Genomic DNA, 21,251 nt, shown 5'->3' with positions numbered 1-21,251 from the left:
TGCACACATGCCTATACATACATGCACACACACCCATGCCTCTGTACACATGCCTATACATACATGCACACACACATGCCTCTGCACACATGCCTATACATACATGCATGCACACTCATGCCTCTGCACACATGCCTATACATACATGTACTCACACTCATGCCTCTGCACACATGCCTATACATAGATGCACATACACCCATGCCTCTGCATACATGCCTATACATACATGCACAAACACCCCCCCACTATATACGCATGTGTGTATGTGCACATAAATTCTTTAGAAGTCCTTAAAATAAAAGAGGCAGGTTATATAAGCATAATGTGAAAGACATCCTCAATATAGCATTAGATTTTTTTTTAAAAGAAAGGTGTGTTCTGTGCTTGAATACTAACAAGCATTATGATTTTTGTGTGCATTATTAATATTTTCATAGCAAAAGACTGGGAGAATATGTCCCATATTGTGAGCAGCTGTTATTTTGGGGGAGGGCAATACCTGTGACTTTTATTTTTTAAACATTCCAGTAGTGTTAGAATGGTTAAAAATAGACATGTAGTACCTTGGTAAAGAGAAAGAAATAAAGGTAATAGGGAAATAGGCTGATTTCTTTCTTCTGGTGTTGGTAGAGAGGAAATCAAGCAAGAAAGGACCACCGAGTCAAGGCCTTAGCCCCAAAGATTGTTACCATTGCTCTCACTGTATGTGTATGCACCTAATGTGTCTTCTGGGAGTTTATGACGTGGTGTGCATGTGGAGGTCAGTGGACAAGATAGTGGACTTGGTTCTCTCCATCCACCTTTACTTGTGTTCTGAGGATCAAATTCTGGTTGTCAGGTTTGCTTGACAAGAACTTTTACCTGTCTGTCTGGCTCCAGAAGATCCTGTTTTGAAATGGCTATCTGTAATAAAGGCTGGTCGTAGCAAAGGGCCTGTCTCCATCCCTTCCTCTCTCCCTTATTTCCACCTCTCTTTTTCCTTCTCTTTCATATAGCTCAGGATAGCCTTGAGCTTACTATGTAGCCAAGGATAGCTTTGAGCTTACTATGTAGCTAAGGATAGCCTTGAACTTACTATGTAGCCAAGGATAGCCTTGAGCTTACTATGTAGCTAAGGATAGCCTTGAGCTTACTATGTAGCCAAGGATAGCTTTGAGCTTACTATGTAGCCAAGGATAGCCTTGAACTTACTATGTAGCCAAGGACAGCTTTGAGCTTACTATGTAGCCAAGGATAGCCTTGAACTTACTATGTAGCCAAGGATAGCTTTGAGCTTACTATGTAGCCAAGGATAGCCTTGAACTTACTATGTAGCCAAAGAGGATCTTGCACTTCTGATTCTTTTGCTGGGGTTACATGTCTGAAGCACCACATCCACTTGAAGTCCTCCTCCTCCTCCTCCTCCTCCTCCTCCTCCTCCTCCTCCTCTTTTTTCTTGGTTTTTCAATTCAGGGTTTCTCTGTCTAGTGTTGGCTCTCCTGGAACTCACTCTGTAGACCAGGCTAGCCTCAAATTCAAACATCTGCTGGCCTCTCTCTGCCTCCCAAGTTCTGGGACTAAAGGTGTGCGTCACAACACTCAAGTTTTCCTTCTTAAAGACAATCTCCACCGGGACTAGAATTTCACAAGAGAGAAAAAAACAAAAACAAACAAACAAACCACAACATGGTAAGTAGGAGTAAAGAGCCTTGTAAATGGCAGCAAGGTACATTATGAAGTTTAGTATCCCGCCCTTCCCTTCAGCTAGGTTAGAGGCTTCGATCTCTTTGCCTTCAGGAAGGACACGGTGCTTTTTCCTCATAGTGCTGTTTGCTACTTTAGAATTCTTTTGGAAAGCAGCTATTCGGTGGTTCTAAACAGAGGGAATGCTTTTGCCAGACCTGGAAGCATCATATGGGATTGTTGGAAGAGGAGAAATAATTTTGCTCTTGGCTCTTCTCTCAGAGATGTGAAGTTTGCTTATATCATCTACCTAGGAAAATCCAGTAATGTGTCTGCTTGCCGATAAGCAGCAGTGATTTCTTCAAGCTTCCCTCGGCAACACCCCCCACCCCCGGTGCCTCCCCCCACTCCTCACAGGCAGCAGCCCCCTCCCTTTTCCCCAGCACAAAGACAGTATCAGGGGTTGTTGACTGAGTAAATGAATGGCCCACTCCCACCCAGAGTTTCTCTCAGCATCTTCAGGTGTGAAGCTCAGCTGAATAATTCACTGAACACAATCCACATCTCACTCCTCAAATAGACTTGGTAGGATTGATTGTGAAATGCCAGCAGGCACACTTCACATCTAACGCCTGAGCTAAGGGAAAAGTCAGCGAGGTTGGCTCAAGCTACATACCAGTTCACAATAGTTGAGATGCTGTTCCTGACTGCAGTTTGAAGGACAAGGCAGAAAGTGAAAGCTGACACAGGTCCTGGCCTTAAGGTGCAGAAAGGGAAGCGCCGTAGGCCTTGACCCTGGGACTCTTTCCAAGACACTGAGTCTTGGCTCAAGGCATGCTGGATCCTCAGCACCAAGATAGTGAGAAAGTAAGGGTCTCCCCAGGGCAGGTTTCTGGGGCCCAAAGTATGATAAATATCAGCTTGAGTCCAGCAGGGGTGGGGAGGTAGGAAGTTACGGGGTGAGGTGGGTGGGGCTGTGACATGAATTGAAGTCTGGCCAAGCATGAAGGCAGGAAGTAAAGTGATCAGTTTATCCACAGCAGGAGTCCAACCAGCCTCTACAGCTCGAGGTCTGGTCTATCACAAATGGGCCAGCAACAGCTGTTAGTGGTATTATCTAAATATGTTCTGTGGAAGCTGGGGGTGGCTTGGACCTATGCTGGTTCTCGGGATATTATCCAGGGGTCCTGGCTTCAGTGGTGAGTTCCACAACTGGGATTCTCCAGAGAAATTCAAGTAACAAGGTGCTGCGGGAGGCTTGTTGCTTACACACAAAGTGTACCTGTGAGCTTGCTGTGTGCCTACAAGACACTGGGAGCCTTCTACCTGCAGGCTCACAGCACAGTGGGGAGACTCAGTCCACTGCCACATAAGGGGAGAGGATTCCTACCCAGGGCCACTAGAGAATACAAGGCTGACAGTCCCCACAAATGCCTGACTTTCAGCCAAACCCTCACGCTCTCTTGGGGGAAGCCTCCTGGGTCCCCAGGATAAATAGCAGGACTTTGTGTTACATGTGAGGAAAGCAGCCCAGAGGTGCAGTAGCACGCCACACTTAGGCATCCAGAAGATAATGCTGCAGGAGGGAGAGCCTGCAACCTACTGTGACTGAGAAGCAGGTGTGAGACCTTCCGAACCAGGAACAGCATCTCAAAAGCTGAGCAGAAGGGCCACTGGGGACTGCCACACTCCCTAAGACACAAGGGTGCCAGAGGAGGGATATGGCTCTACTTCTGCACCCCCACCTGCCAGAGGGGTGGATTGTGTCCCCTCTCCCTACCCCCACTCTACTAGGACTACATCCAGGGGCCGGAGCTCCGAAGGTCTACATGGAGAAAGGAGTGTGTGGCTCAAGTGACTGGCTGGCTGGCTCTCATGGTCCTCAGAGAGAGGCAGGTACCCCTTATGGATCCTCTGCCATCCCCCCCTTCCTGCTCCTATTTTTAGTTTAAAGCTGTAGGGGTCGTTTGAAAACACAGCTGGATGCTCGAACACTGTGGTGAGGGTCCTCAGTAACCCCTCGTTTCTGCAGAACATGGCCTTGGTGATTAGCTTCACATTTGACTTCCTGATGTGACCTTGCTCTTGCCTTCCTCTCTAGCCTCATTCTCTATCCCTACTCCAAACACCACACACACACACACACACACACACACACACACACACACACCACATACACACACATCACACACAACACACACATATAACACACACATACACATACAACACATACATATCACACACACCACTACACACTATCACACACATCACACACAACACACACATATAACACACACATACACATACAACACATACATATCACACACACCACTACACACTATCACACACATCACACACAACACACACATATAACACACACATACACATACAACACATACATATCACACACACCACTACACACTATCACACACATCACACACACACACTACACATATATCATACACACATATCCACACATACCACATACACACACACACACACACTCACACATATCACACACATCACACACACACACACACTCACAGCATATTGAACACCGCTTCTCAACTATGACAGGCTCTCGTAAGCTTCTAGGTCTTTCCACTTGTCGCTTCTTTTGTATATAGTGTCTTGTCTTCATTCTTGCTTATCTAGGCCCTACTGACTGCTCTGCTGACTCTCACACCTCAGTTCTGGAAATATCTCCTGGTCCAGGCTTGCCTGAGCCCAACTGGAATTACATGCCTACATGTGCTCTGCCCCACTCCCATCACTGCACATGACAGACTGGCTCGGCAGTGCCTTGCTGTGTGTCTCCCTTATTAGGGAGCCTCCTGTCTCAGGCTGGACCTTGCCTGCCTCACCCCTGCCTCTACGAACTCAGGCAGGTCTTGCACAGGGCAAGTCAGGGCTGGCCAGTGGAGGCTGAGTGACCGGGTACAAGATGAGAAGGAACCACAAGTGTTCTCCCCGCTCTCCTCTGCCTCTCTTTTTCAGGCTGCACAGCTGGCAGCAGGGGGTTAAGCATGGAGATGCTCTAAATGTCTCAGGAGCATGAGGACCAGGTGAAAACAAATGGTTACCAGCCTGCCTCACCACATCCGCCAGGTTCCTGTCTGTTCTTGGCCCCACAGATGGTCTCCATGCCCGTCTGGGAGAAAGGCTCAGCCTTGGAGGATACTTAGGAGCTGAGAGCTCAGAGGGTATGCATGATCTCTCTCTCTCTCTCTCTCTCTCTCTCTCTCTCTCTCTCTCTCTCTCTCTCTTGTGTGTGTGTGTGTGTGTGTGTGTGTGTGTGTGTGTGTGTGTGTGTTACAGAGGGAGAGAGATGCTTACACACTCCCATCACTGCACATGACAGGCTGGATTGGAGGTGCCTTGCTGTGTGTCTCTGCTATTAGCCTAGCATCCTCCTATTTCAGGCCAGACCTTTTCTGCCTCCCTGAGCTCAGCCAGTGTGTGAGAAAAAGGGAAGCGAGGCAGGGAAAGGGAGCATGTTCACTCTAGGAAGCCTCAGTGCTCTTATTCTCTGTGATCTGTGCACTTTACATGCTACACTGCAAAGAGAAGTTTAGGTTCAAGCCAGATCTCATGATACAGGCCTCATCAAGAAACAGAGGCAGGAGAATGGAAAATTCAAGGCTTGCCTTGAGCTATAAAGTGAGTTCAAGGCCAATCTGGGCAACTTAGAAACACACTATAGCAAAATAAGGGCTGGAAGATGGCTTGGGGGTGGGGGCAAAGGGCTTGATTTGCTAGCATGAGGACCTGAGCTCAGATACCCAGCACCCATGTAGCAGGCCTGGTGGCACGTGCTTGTAACATCAATGCTAGAAAACTCATTTTGATAGCTAGCCTGTTCAGCTAATTTTCAAGCTTCAGGTTGAGTGAGGGACCTTGTCGCAAAAAGTAAGGTGGAGAGCAAGTGAAGAAGACAACCAACAACGCTACCCTGGCCTACACACACACACACACACACACACACACACACACACACACACACGCACGCACAAGGGAGCGGTCTTCTGACACATTCATATGTTCACGTGCATATGAAATACTGCTAGTAGTAACAATTAGAAATAAAATTATTATAGCTGAGGAATGCAGCTCAGCAACAGAACAATTGCCTGGTGTGAACAAGGCGCCACATTCAACTCCCAGCACTTGAAACCTTTTGGTTTTCTTCAGTTGAAAGTGAAAGAAAGCACAAATTTAAAAATGAGGGCTTGAGCTGGGGCAGTGGTGGTGCACACCTTTAATCCTAGCATTCCGGGGGCAGAGGCATGCAATCTCTGTAAATTCAAGGCCAGCCTGGTCTACAGAACGAGTTCCAGGACAGCCAAGGATACACAGAGAAACCCTGTTTTGAAAAGCCAAACAAACAAAAAACAAAACAAAAAAACAACCGAGGACTTGTGTATCCCAAAAGACATACAAAATACAGAAAATAACAAATTTTCTGGTGAGACTGTAGAGAAACTGGTGTGTGTGTTGGGGATGTATTTTGAGCCTGGAATCAGTCTGGGTTACATAATGAAACCTTGTCTCAAAAAAAAAAAAATGGTAGTTGGCCTTTCCTATCTTTTATAAACGTAATGTTTTGAATTGTAAGTTACATTCTGTCTGAAGTTCCTGTCATAAACAGTGCACATAAGAACTCAATTTGGGGTGTTGATTCTTTCTGGTCGTGTAGGAGAAAAAGAAGGAGAGGCTGGCTGTGATTCAGTTTGACTCTCCAACCTGGGTGTGGATTAGCTGTGGGGACAGGCAAGGCAGAGCGTTCCAGTTGGCTCAAGCTGGACTGAGCAGAGTTACATTAGAGAGATGCAAGTTCTCAGCAGAACAGCCGGAAGGTACTACAGCACCTACGACTGGGAGTCCGGCAAACACCAGATCCCCTGCGATATTTGTTGCACACCTGAGTTCTGTCTGTTTTACAGTGTGGAGCCCTAGATCAGGTGACCACTCTAGGGAGGCACAGGTGGGTGAGATGCCGCTCTTCCAAGAGTGTTGCTGAAATCGGAGCAGTTCTGCCTGCAGCCTTCCCCAATCCACCCAGACCACACATGGAAATGAGATTGCTTTGGCACGGTTTGCCTGGCACCACTCAACTTCTAGAGAAACGTATCTGTAAGAATCGATCATGTCGTGGCAGGAAACCAACGAGGAAGCAGGCAAGTGTGGCTTTGAGAAGTCGGTAAACAAGCTTCTGTGGGCAACCTCCAACCACGATTTCCATGGCTGCCCCACGGCTTGTGGGACATGGCGCCGGAGCTGGCCCAGCAGGCAGGCCTGGCCGAGGAAGGGCTCGTGGCTCAGCTGCTCTTGGTCCCTGCTCCATGAAGGCTGTCACACGCTCTCGGCATCCATGTGCAGCCCAAACACACTGTTCACTTCTCAAGTTGGTTTCAGACTTTGCTCTTTTTATTCCTGTTTTTCATTTAGAATTTTTTTGGCTGGTTCAAGTTCGAAAGGCAATTTCAACACTGAGCTTGAAGGCAGCAAACACAGCCTGTAAAAGAGCAGCGGGTGTATGCTTGCTGGTGTTGGTTGGAGAAGGCGCATCCATGCATTGAGTCTATTAGCTGGGCTCTTGCTTTTGGTCTGGATTTAATTCATAACCTTGGCCTTGCCTCCAAATGATTGACTCTGTGTACCTAATTGTGTGGCCTTTCAATCGCTCTTCTGTGCCTTTATTCACATTTATGTAAATACAGCACGTAGCATCGCTTTCAGTAATTTACAAAATTTGTGAACACAATCACATGTTCTTCATTTTTTTTTTTTTTTTTACATAAGTAAAAACAAGCCATTCCCTTTGACTGGTATGGTGTTTTTATGTGCTTCCTATGTTTTTTGTTGCCTTCCCTGTGGATTCTCTGGTTTGCTCCAAGCTCTTTGTCGTTGTAACAATGATGCAACGAGCATCTTTGTACTTGCTGGGCACAAGCTGCACATTTCAACGAATCTGGATGGAGTTGGGCTTCCACTGTGGGTTCACTGTATGGCCTTAGGCCTCTGATCCACCACCCATTGGAGGAGGAGGGAGGGAGGAGGAGGAAAGAGGGGAGGAAGAAGAGGAGACGGGGAGCAAGTGGTGCATGGCACAAGCCTGTAATACCAGCTCTCAAGAGAGGGCAGCGGGAAGATGAAGTTGACGTCATTTCTGGCTACATGGTAAGTTTGAGGCTAGCCTGAGCTTCATGAAGCCCCCGTCTCAAACAAGGGGTAGGGCAGAAAAAATTGCAGTGTTGTTTTTGTTTGTTTGGTTGGTTGTTTTTTCAAGACAGGGTTTCTCTGTGTAGCCTTGACTGTCCTGGACTTGCTTTGCAAACGAGGCTGGCCTCGAACACATAGCGATCCACCTGCCTCTGCCTCCAGGTGTGCTGGGATTAAAACCATGCCCGGCTTTAAAATTGCATATCTTTCATCACTACCAAACAGAATGACTTGGAAGCAGGCTCCTATCTGCCCTTATCTCCGCTTTATCTTCAACGTGGCATAAAATAGGTATTCAATAAGTATACCTGGGCCAAAATGACTACCATAAAGGTCACCCAAGATATTGTTTAGAAAAGAACATTGGCAGGTGGATCAATGTGAGTTCGATGCCAGCCTGGTCAGTAAAGGAGTCCAGGCCAGCCAAGGCAACACAGAGAGACCCTGTCTCAAAAAAAAAAAAAAAAAAAAAAAAAAAAAAAAAGAAAGAAAGAAAGAAAAAAGAAAGCCTTGGAAATGCTCAGTGTGCCTGTGGAAATACAAGCCATTCTTCTTTGCTGTTATTTATTTTTACTTTTTACTTTTCTTTCTTTTTTTTTTTAATTAACTCATTCATATTACATCTAAATAGTTGTCCCATCCCTTGTATCCTCTCATTCCTCCCTCCCTCCCGCTTCCCCCCTACTCCCCTCCCCTATGACTGTGACTGAGGGGGACCTCCTCCCCGTGTATATGCTCATAGGGTATCAAGTCTCTTCTTGGTAGCCAGCTATCCTTCCTCTGAGTGCCACCAGGCCTCCCCATCAAGAGGACATGGTCAAATATGGGGCACCAGAGTTCGTGTGAAAGTCAGACCCCACTCTCCACTCAACTGTGGAGAATGTCCTGTCCATTGGCTAGATCTGGGTAGAGTTTTGATGTTTTCTGCACATATAGTCCTTGGCTGGTCCCATAGTTTGCTTTGCTGTTATTTAAATAAAGTTAATAATGTAAAGCCAATACCAGGGCTTGCATTTTGTCTGTATCTGTCTCCAGGTTGCCTCCTCCTTCCAGGGCCTGCTTTGGCATCAGGAAACACTTTCTGAAGATTAATCAAGAAGGCCTGGTCTGGGGTTGGGAAATATGAGACCTGCCTGCCAGGCTGAGGTGGGGCAGCTTAATTGTCCCTTTTGAGTCAGGTGTCCAAGGGTCATTCACCATTCAAAAGCCTCCCCTGGGCTACCTTGGCCTATAAAACCTAGGTAATGCTGTGCACCCAGCTCACTTAGGTGTTGTGAAGATTAATTATGGCTTGTAAAGGGCTTTGAAGATGAAAAGTCCTTGTTATGAAAATAAATGGCTTCAGACACAAGCTTTCTTCAAGCCTTTAGTGCCTTGGTGCCTTCTATCCAAGGACCCTGGCTGAGTTCAGAGGTGAGGGTGGCCTCACTCCCACCCTCATGAGAGGCAAAGCTTGCCTTCAGACTTCTTCCAATGACGCAGGGCCCTGTGACTCGTTGCAGCTAGTTTTAAATTTTAAACTCCTGATGGATTTCCTAACTAGATGAGCTAAGCTGGTTCAAAATACATTAAACAGACTCAGCAATGGTGTGGTGAAATGTATTTCCGGTACTGAGCTTTTTGCTGTCAAATTTAATTATTCAAATTGGTATTAAAAATCGGGCTACTCCCTTTCCTGTGTCTTCCCAGATTTAGAGGCCTTTAAAGTGGAGGCCTATGAACCAAATGGGCATTGTTGGAAACTGGACATGAGTTTGGGCAATAGCTCAGCCCTTTACTGGCTTTCGACCTCAAATTTCCGATCTGCCAACTGAGGATAATCATAAATCACTAGGGTGCCCTCCCCACCTGGTAAGTAAGGAAGCTGAGCCAAAAGGGGTGATGTGGTCATACTTACTCAGAAGGAAGGTGATGTCCCAGGATTTAAACGTGGATCTGGGGGCTGGTGAGATGGCTCAGTGGGTAGATTCACTTGTAGGACAAGCCTGGTGACTTGAGGTCAGTCTCCAGAAGCCATGTAAGGACGAAGGACAGAATCAGCACTACAACACTGTCCTCTGACCTCTACATGAATGCTGCGGCAAAAGTTCCCCTGTCCCAATAAATTAAAACAAATCAAAGCAACACCAAAAACCTTAGAACCTGGATCTGCTTGGCTCTATCCTAGCAATCCCCATACGGTCTCACCTCTGAATAGAAGCTGGGTTTTGAGCATTTTATTTACTTATTTTGTTATTGTTGCTTTCTTCTTTTTAAACGTGTGCGTGTGTGCGCGCGCGCGTGTGTGTGTGTGTGTGTGTGTGTGTACGTGTGTGTGCATGTGTGTGTACGTGTGTGTGTGCATGTGTGTGTGTGCATGTGTGTGTGTGTACGTGTGTGTGTGTACGTGTGTGTGTGTGTGCAAACACATGGAGGCCTGCAGTTGACATTGGGTGTCTTCCTTGATCATTCTCCACTTTATGTACTGAGACAGTCTCTCAACCAAACCCAGTGTTTGCCAAGTCAGCCAGTGTAAGCCAGCCAGCTTGTCCAGGGATCCCCTACCTTTTCTCAGTGTCCAGATTATGGGCTGTCTTCGCCTGCTTGGCTTTTCCATGGGTGACACGGATCTGAAGGTCTTGTGTGACAAGTACTTTATCCAGTTCCCCAGTCTGAAGATTATTTTAGTTAGTTAGTTTGTTTTGTTTTGTTTTTAAGACAGGGTCTATTTTCACCCAGGCTGGCCTTGAATTTAACATTTAGCCAAAGATGACCTTGAAATCCCACGTTTACAGTGCTGGGATTACAGGTGAGTGACACCATGCTATTTATGGAATATTGGAGATAGAACCCAGGCCCTTTGTATGGTAGACAGGTACTCTTAACAGCCGAGCTACATCTCCAACCCCTGTTTTTATTTTATTTTGTTTTTTATAGACAGGGTCTTTCTATATAACCCTGGCTGTCCTGGAACTCACTACGTAGACAAGACTGGCCTTGAACTCATGGAGATCTGCTTGCCTTTCCCTCTCAAGTGCTGGGATTAAAGATGTGTATTATCACATCTGGTCCCTATTTTTATTTTTATATTTTGGTGCTGGGACTCAAGGACTTACACATAATAACCACATGATGCAGTACTGAGCAACAGCTCCAGCCTGGGAACTTGTTTTCTGTAATCAGAATCTAAGCAAATTCTAACTCGAGTACACAGAAAAAGGCGTAGCCCTGTGGGTTGTTTGTTCCTGTGTTCTGCATTGTATAGCCATTGCACATGCCAGCTTCTCACTGCATGCTGATGTTAATGCTTGCTCGTCCATGTAAGGACTGCTAGATAGAAGCAGGTCTTCTTATACTACATGATGGGACCAAAATACCTTGGTGGCTACAAGATCTCCAGACTCTTGGTGACCTTCTACATTTAAAGGGGTTGGGCTAAGCTCAGCAGCCTCACCTTTCACTCCTATCAAGGTCAGCCTGGCTGGATCCTTCTTTTTGCCACATCGTCCTATCTTTTTTTTTTTTTTTTTTTTTTTTACAAAACATTTATAGAGCTCCTCCTATGCCTGGAACTCGGGTTAATCGCAATGGCCCCATCTGACATTTACCACCCGTCAGGCACTGCACTTTCTAGGCATCACCTCATCGAAACCTCCTTGGTACTTTGAGGTCAATATTGACACCATCACCATTTTACAATGGAAAGAAAAAGATCTTCAGAGTGAAAACAAGCGCCAAAATACAAAATGGAGCCCACATTCTCCCCATGTTGTATATACTGCTTTCTTGACAGCATATACAACAACATATTCATTCCTATTATCTCCAGCCCCCAGCCCCGTATACAGTAACGCTCAATAAAAGTTTGCCATTGAATACATAATTAAAACCCTTAAAAACTGCTAATATGTGTCCAGAACGCTACAGTGTTGGCAAAAGGTTTTTCACTTTATGCCTGACTTTTGGGCTATACACTGGGGGTTGGTTTTACCATCCCACTTCAAGTGAAATTTGTAACAATAAACAGCGTTATTGGGGGCCACAGGAAAAAATACGATGTAGAAATCAGATAAGACTCTAAAGCAAACTCACAGAGAAGACACAACACTCAACAGAGCTGCAGGGCAGAGAAGTGTCTGTCTGGTTGGAAAAAAAAAATCAGATCTTACAAAGCGCTAGAGCTTAAGCCAAGATCATATGCACAGCACATGTTTTCTGAAAACATTCACATCACTTACACGGTTGGTGTGAGGCTTCAGATAGTAAGATTATGAGAAAGCAAAGCAAGATGTGAGAGGCAGAGATGGACAGAGAACAAAGTAAGCTCGGTCTTGTCACCACTTCCCCCGAGCACAACTCCCTTTCCAGAAACCTCCCCAAAGCCCAACCCTGGCAGCTTGACTCCCTCTTAGATGGTGCAGCTTGCAGCTGGGAGCTATGCTGTACGTAAGCAGACTGGGTTCAGATTTGGACTCAGTTGCTTCCAGTGTGTGACTTTGGATATGTGTACTTGGTCTCATTGCCTGCACTTATGAAATGGAATTAAGCCACAGGCTCGTTAGGATGACAGAGCTATTATTTTTAAAACTTCCTTTTAGAATTGTAGGAGTTAAAAATCTTAAATTGTTATTAGGTTCATCTTCTGCACTGGTCAGAGTAAGTAAGGTTTGGCTACAATATAAGCAACCTATAACTTCAGCAGTTAACACAAAGAGTTTACTTCTCACTTCTATCTATGGTGTGTTCACTGTGTCACAAAGAGATTCTGACCAAGGGAGCAGCACCATCTTGTTTGTAGTCATTGTGTCCAATAGGCAAGAGGAGTCTGCATGGTCCTCCAGTGACAGTAGGGACTTTTTCCTGGATGTGACCCATGCCATTTAAATATTTTTTTTGAATTTCATACATGTATATAATATACTTTGATCATATCCACCCACAACCCCATCCCTCACCAATTTCTTCCAGAGACTTAACCTTCCCAGGACTCCCTTTCAACCTTATGCTTTTTTTTCTCTTTATAACCCACTGAGACTGGCTAGTGGTGCTTGTACCCATTACATATCTATGACAAAGACATGTCACACAATCTTTCCAAGTACTTAGAGGCTAAAAGGTGCAGCCCTACTGTGTTTCTAGAATAGGCAGAAATGTTTGTTAAATGAGATCAGTCCTTCACTGCACATGCCAGTCACTGAGGGTAGACATATCCCTTAATGCCCTCAGAAATCTCTAAAGCTAAGATTAGGATTGCATGGCATGTGTATGTTCATGAGTGTGCATGTTCATGTGTACACACGTTAACATGCTGTGTATGTACATGTGTGTGTCTAGAAGTCAACCTCAGATATAATTCTTTAGGTGCTACACACCTTGTTTTTGAGACAGGGTTTCTTACTTGGTGATTAGGCTGGCCTGGTCTCCCCAACCCTGGGATTACAAATGTACACTGCCTAGATAAGCTTTTTAAAAACATGGTTTCTGAGGATCAAATATTGCTCCTCATATGTGCATAGAAAGCGCTTTCCCTGCCCAGCCTATGAAGCAGGGACTTGTGTCTTAAGTTTATAGTCAAACAATCTGATACTGAGAGATGTAACGTGACTTGTCTGGGTGATGAAAGAATGGTAGGGTCAGAGTTGTTATCTCTGAGCTGTGTTCCTGCAGCCGGGCAGTTGTCAGATACGGTGAAAAAACCACATTGCTGGAAGAACTAGCATTAGTTGAGCCCCCTCATATGCATCACGCCTTTGTCATCTCAGTTATGCATGAGGACTCCTTTCCAAACCAGTAATAAAAAGACCCCAGGTTTATGGGTTCAAAAACTTCCCAGCATCTACAGCCGAGGTAGCACTTGAGCCCAAGAGTTTCTGGGCCTAAATTCTCTACTTAATATCCTTTCTTTCTTTCTTTCTTTCTTTCTTTCTTTCTTTCTTTCTTTCTTTCCTTCTTTCTTTCTTTCTTATTATTATCATCCCTTGTTATAGTGATAATGATGGCCCTGGATAGTGGGAGGCAGAGAGTGTGTGAGGGTGGGTATTAGAGTTAGCTTGCAGCTCAGCTTGAATTTGGACCCTGCTCTTTATTGCGTCTTACCTTCTAAGCCTGCCACCTAGGGCTGACAACTGAGCTATCTCTTAGGGTTGTTGTACAGAGTAACTAAGGACATCATTATGATGGAAGTAATAACATATTTAAAAGAAATTAACTAGGTCTAGATACTGAGCTCAGAGATTTATATGCACAACTGATCCCCTCCTGCCCCTCTTAATTGTTTACTTTGGATATTTAGGTTCCAAGTAAGACAAAGAGATACCATCCAGACTCCTCCCAGCTTCCCCTAAGGTTAGCACCTGGCATTATAACCAAAGCACATTTACCAAAAGTAATTAAGATTGGGATGATACTTATATTTAAATCACACTTTTTTTTTTTAATTTCATCTGTTTCCCCACTAACATCCTCTTGAGCCTTTTGTCCCATGGCTCAATCTGGGTTGCAACACTGCATCTGGGTATCACACCTCCTTGGCCCTGGCTGATTTTCTCTGTTCCCTTTTTAGTGGTGGTGAACCCAAAGCCACTTCCCCGTTAGCATGCCAAGTGCACCCTGATGCTGAGCCACACCCTGCCTGCTGATCTGCTGAGATATGTGTGACTCGAAGCCCAAGACTTTACCATTTGTAAAGAAATGATTGGCAAGAAATCCACCGTTCCAAGGAAGAGCAGCTCAGAGAGCAAGAGGCTCACGGTGGGGAGACACCGACACACAGAGAACTGGCTGTGCAGCTTTAGAATACTGACCTCAGTATTCTCCCATCACAGCCAAGGCCAGGCAACCTGCTCTGAGAGGAGAGCACACCTGGGGAAGCATGTTGGAAGTAGCAAGCTTAGACACTGGGCTTAGACACTTGGGCTTAGACACTGACAGAAGGGTGTCTCTGAGAGTCAGGCCATCGTAGCTGTTCCTTGGCAGCAAAGCCAGATCCAGTATCCTGAGCCAGGTTGGGGGTCAGTGGCACAGGGCATCGAGACAGGACCAGAATCCACTTAACAGGGGCTTCCAACTAAACCACCCATTGAAGTGCTGACCTTAATAATACTAAGCATGCCTTATTCAGCATGCCTATCCGAGAGAGAGAGAGAGAGAGAGAGAGAGAGAGAGAGAGAGAGAGACAGAGACAGAGAGACAGAGAGAAAGAGAGACAGAGAGAGAGATTTAGAGAGCAGAAGGGGATAGGCAGGGTGGTACACACCTATGATCATAATGTTTGAGATGCTTGAGGTTGGAGGATTGTCTCAAATTCAAGGCCAGCAAGGGTAGCAAGACCTTATCAACAACAACAACAAAAGGTTCTTTAGGCACTTTTCCTGTAGCTTCCACCGCTTATCAAAGAAGCCTCTCTTTATAGCAAATGTAGAAAATGACAGCTGAACACAGTGGATCAGGGGGATCCCAGCCCTAACAGTTACATCTACACCACAGCTCCTGCACCTGTGGCTCAGGAAACATTGAGGAAGAGGGGGCAGAAAGGTGGTAAGATCCAGAATACCGGGAAGTCAGGTATAGAACAGTCATTATTAGAAATGGCTTCATAAAATAGATTGAACATGCTTTCCACACTGCCCAGGCATGGATCCATACAGCGTTGTTGTTGATTCCCTTCCTAACTTAAAGGGAAGCTTACACAATGTCTGGAGCCCTTGATGTCCTGCAGATGAAGGAGGAGGATGTCCTCAAATTCCTTACCCCAGGAACCCACTTAGGTACCACCAACCTTGACTTTCAGATGGAGCACTGCATCTACAAAAGGAAGAGTAATGATATTTACATCATAAATCTGAGGAGGACCTGGGAGAAGCTGTTGCTTGCAGCTCAGGCTATTGTTGCCATTGAGAACCCTGCTGACATCAGCGTCATCTCCAGGAGCACTGGCCAGTGAGCTGTGCTGAAGTTCGCTGCTGCCACTGGAGCCACTCCCATTGCTGGCCCCTTTATACCTGGGATCTTCACCAACCAGATCTAAGAAGCCTTCAGGGAGCCACGGCTTCTAGTGGTGACTGACCCCAGGGCTGACCACCAGCCCCTCACAGAGGCCTCTTACGCCAACCTGCCCATCATCGCTCTGTGCAACAGGCATTCTCCTCTGCACTATGTGGACATTGCCATCCCAGGAAACAACAAGGGAGCTCACTCAGTGGGTCTGATGTGGTGGATGCTGGCCTTGGAAGTACTCTGAGTGTGTGGCACTGTCTCCCATGAGCACCCATGGGAGGTTATGACTAATCTTTACTTTTACAGAGACACAGAGGAGACCGAGAAGGAGGAGCACAGCTGAGAAGGCTGTGACCAAGGAGGAACTCCAGGGCAAATGGACTGCACCAGCTCCTGAGTTCACCACTGCTCAGCCAGAGGTGGCAGACTGCTGCTCTGAGGGTGTTTAGGTGCCCTCGGTGCCCATCTAGCAGCTCCCTACTGAGGACTGAAGCACCCAGCTAGCCACTGAGGACTGGTCAGCAGCTCCCACAGTGCAGGCCACTGAGTGGGTTGGAGCCACCACTGAGTGGTTCTGAGCTGCTCTGCAGACACTTGAGCAAAGGGAAAATGGAAGGCAAATAAAGTTTTCAAAAGCAGAAGAAGAGGAAGAAGAAGAAGAAGAAGAAGAAGAAGAAGAAGAAGAAGAAGAAGAAGAAGAAGAAGAAGAAGATTGAACACTGGTGATAAATATCAGTGGACATGCTAATGTGGAAAGGAGAAAAATCAGTGGGGTCCCACCCCTAGACAAAGAACCACTGGCAACTAATGACTGCTGGGAGAAGGGGAATTAGTGTATTCCAGAGGTGAACCTCCTTAATGGTTGTCTAATGCAGATTGGCTAGACCCCAAACCATATACATACCATTGATGAAAGCAGACACCCATAGGCCACTAAGATAAGCTAGTATGTGGTTGAGTGATGGAAGGGAAAAGAGAAACAGAATGGTGCGTGCACAATGAAGAGAGGTGGAACTCAATGAGGCTCAACTGAGGAACAGCCTGATGTGATCCTAGCTGGTGCTGCCTCAGAGGGCCATGTCTGGGTCCCCAGCCTTGAAACCTCGAGACTCTGCATCAATATGTTACCACTAAAGGCCATGCAGTCATCCCTGGTCTGGGCTGTCATGTGGGGCCATGTTGGTCTGAGGGCTGTGCAGAGCTGGCTCCATCCCTCACTGAGGTGGTGCAGGAGAGCTGGCTCTGGTGGTGTGAGTGTGGAAAAGTTGGACCCAATGGCATGAGTGGAGAGAGCTGTGTAGCTGGTGGCAGGGAGGAGTCATCGTGGGCATGCTCCAATAGGTTGTATTTTTATATTTGTGAACACATACATACAAAGGCATATGTGTGTGCATAACAAAAATAATCAAAGAAAAAGAGGCTATCAACTTGAGAGTGGAGGAAGGAGCTGTGGAAAGAGGATATGTGGGAGGGGCTTGAGAGAGAAAAGGGAGGGGCAAAGCAATGCAATTTTATTTCAATTAAACTCATTTAAATTTCAAATTAGTTAAAAGCAAAATATAAGCAACAAGCAGGGATAGAGAAATAGCTCCATTGGTAAAATATTATGGTAAGCATAAAGGTCTGATTTCCACCCCAGAACCCATGCTTTAAAAAACAAACAAATAAACCAGGTTCATGCCTGTAATCCCAGGACTCTGGGAACCAGAGGCAGGCATATCTCTGTGAGTTCAAGGCCAGCCTGGTCTACAAAGCGAGTCTAGGACAGCCAAGGCTACAGAGAGAAACCCTCTTTTGAAAAACCAACCAACCAAACAAACAAACAAAAGTCAGTGGGGTATGGAGCCCTGTGAGTGGTTTTGTGGGTATCACAATCACTATCAAACCTGATGTTCACACTTGGAAGTTTATCCCAGGAACCATGTAGGGTGGAACAAGAAAACTGACTCCCACAACTGTCTTCTGTCATGGTCCACATGTGCCTCATCCCCAGTAAACCAAATTAAAAACATTAAAAATAAAATTCTGGATGTGGTGGCATCCATTTGTAATCCCAGCTCTGAGGAAACAGTGACAAATGGAACCCTGTGTTTGCTGGCCAGCCAACCTAACCTTCCTAGTGAAGTCTAGCCCAGTGAGAGACCCTGCCTGAAAAACAAGGTGGGGCCCGTGATATGGCTCAGTAAGTTAAAAAAAAAAAGTGCCTGCTAAGAAGCCTAATGAACTGAGCTCCATGCCCATTCAAAAAGGTCCTTTGTCCTCAACACAGACACACACACACACACACACACACACACACACACACACACACACACACACACACGCACGCATGAACACACACACACACAAAAAGTAAAAATGTAAAACGAAGTGCTTGGCTCCTGAGGAACAACTTTGGAGGTTTTCACACAGTCATACTTCCAAAGTCCACTCCCTGACACACGCCCAAAGAAGAACTAGAGCTCATCCTGACTTTATTCACGGGTAAAGAAATAATCTGGATGAATCAGCCGGCCAGGTGCATGTACAACTGAGAGGTTGTCCTTGATGCTGCCTGAGGCTGCATACAGGGCAGGAGCTAGTGACCATCTGTCAAAATACGAACAAGCGAAGTCACTCACTTAAGGAATTTGCATGCAATCCACTAAGAAGAGAATCACCCCATGTAGATCTGCCCAACATGTAGGACTCTGGGCTACTTGTTGACCCAAGAGATGTACCACCATGCTGCTCTCCGTAGAGTGGTTTCTGGTGTGCAGGTTGCAACTCACCAGCCCAGAAGGCATCTGGGCGGCACAGTGGGTGGTGGCCCAGACCCTGGGGTGCGGTGCTGAGGTTTGAGCAGCAATCCTACCACTTGATGATTATCTGGCCCTGTACAGCTCACCAAGCTCATCCATAAAGTGGGAATAAAGAGGATGGATGGTGACATTGTCTGTGTCAAAGAATTAGAAGAAGATGCAAGAAGTCAAGTTTCAGGGAGTTAGAATAAGTGAGTCAAATACATAGACAAGAAACAGACACACAGAGAAAGAGAGACAGAGACACAGAGAGAAACAGAGAGAGAGAGAGAGAGAATGAACATGTGACACGTTCATTTGGAATTTAGCTCAATTTTATTTATTTATTTATTTATTTATTTATTTATTTATTTTTGGTTTTTCGAGACCAGGTAGCCTTGGCTGTCCTGGATTCACTTTGTAGACCAGAGTGGCCTCAAACTCTCAGTGATCTACCTATCTGCCTCCTGAGTGCTGGGATTAAAGGCATGCGCCACCACGCCCAGCTCTTAATTCAGTTTTATAGCTGAGTATAAGCATCTCACAGGGTTAGCTAATGTAAGAAAATTTCCCTGTCTCCTCTCTCTTTCAGCACCAATTCTGACTTAAGTACCTCTAAAATAACACACATATATACACAGACACATGTGCACACATCACAAGACACACACACACACACTCACACTCACACTCACACTCACACTCACACACAGAGCAAACAATTGCCTCAAGAGGGAAAAGCTGAAGAGACTTCATTAGCAGAGGAAAGGTTGGGCTAACTCCGGAAGAGCAACAGCGTCTTCTCTCTTCAGATCTCTATTGTTGAGCTGCCTCTGGCGGGAAGGCTTCTCCTCCCTTGCCCAGTGCCTACCAGGTCTGTGTTTACATAGACTGCTTACTGCACAAAGCCTAGCCTGGCGCTGCCTTGGCCTTTCTATGCCCCTTACCTCAAATCATCCTTTCTTTTAGTATAGGGACCACCTACCACAGCAGCATCCCCTGGCACCTTCTTAGAGACCTGAGTCCTCACCCCAGACCTGCAGAAACAAATTGTGCAGGCTGGCAGCCTGAATGTCACCAAGATGTCCATGTGATTCTGATGGTACCTCTAGTTCGCCAGCTACAGCCATGAATGGAAACTGCTTTTCTTTGGGGGACATTGAGGCCCAGAGAAAGGAAGTGACTCCTCCAAGATCCTAAGATTCTGTGCCATCAGGGTACTGCAACTGGTCAAGCATGCACTCTTCTCACTAGACAAAGAGTCCTCAGCAGGGTTCAAGACTGATTCATTTTTATTTTACTGTCTATTTTTTAAGTTAATTACTTTTAAATTTTTGCATGTATATGTTTCATGTAGATGTGGGTTTAAGTGTGTGTGTGCTCACACATGTGTGCATACCTGTGTAAGCTAACCTCAGGCATTATTTTGCAAATCTATCTATCTATCTATCTATCTATCTATCTATCTATCTATCTATTTATCTATCATTTATCTATCTACTATCTGTCTGTCTATCTATCTATCTATCTATCTATCTATCTATTTATCTATCATTTATCTATCTACTATCTGTCTGTCTATCTATCTATCTATCTATCCATCCATCCATCTATCTTTGTATGTATACAGGCATGGCATATGTGCCACAGTACACCTGTGGAGGTCAGAGGGAAATTTGCAGGAGCTGGTTCTCTACTTCCACCCTGTGAGTCCTGGGGATTTAACTCAGGTCTTCGTGCTTGGCAGCAAACACCTTTACCTCCTGAGCCATATTGCTGGTTCCTGTCTACTTTATCCCTTGAGACAGTGAGTTTGTCATTGGCCCAGAGCCCTCTAAGTAGACTGGCTGGCCATCGGTCTCTGCCTCTCCAGCACTGGTGTCACAATGCCTGGCTTTTAAGATGTGAGGTCAGAGGTCTGAATGTGGGTCCTTGTTTGAGCTACCTCCCCTTCCCTCCGTTCTGTTTCCTAGGTCAAGCCTCATGTGCAAAGACTCTGTGACCTCTGCTGACTGTGTGAAATAAAAATCACAAACATTAATTAAGATTTGGCCTAGGTAGTTTATCAGTCCAGATAAGAAAAAAGTCCCAAGTGGATATTGGAACTGGGAGCCAGGAAATGGTTAACAATTTGAAAAATTAAAAGAAAATGTTGTCTACTGGTTGTGAGACGTTCCAATAATGAGGAGTCAACACAATTAGACAAGGCACTAACTTCTTGTGCAGACTGCCAGCTGTCATTCTTCCTGACTAGCTCAGATCAAAGGGACACATCTTATCTCCCAAGTTATTAGACATGACAGGGCCATTAAGTGGAGATATTGTCATAAGAAATATGTTGCTTGCTTTGAAAATAAACATCTCACCTTTGCTTCCTTTCCTCTGTGAAAAGCTGAAAGAAATCAAACTATTTAACTTGGGACTTTCCAACATGCTGGTGCCCTAACATCTTTTTCAGGATTTCAACTACTGCCCTTACTCCAGTCCCAAGATAACCATGTAAATTGAACTCTGGCACCATGGTGTGAAAGGTGGTAGTCTTGGTCCAGCCTTGCCTTTCCTACTTACAACCAAAGGTGATGCTATTCTGAAACCTTTTTCATAGGGAGA

The sequence above is a fragment of the Acomys minous genome, assembly GCF_964271855.1.
Source record: "Acomys minous genome assembly, chromosome: 10".
In the NCBI taxonomy this organism is placed as follows: domain Eukaryota; kingdom Metazoa; phylum Chordata; class Mammalia; order Rodentia; family Muridae; genus Acomys; species Acomys minous.
This window is presented reverse-complemented; position numbering follows the sequence as displayed.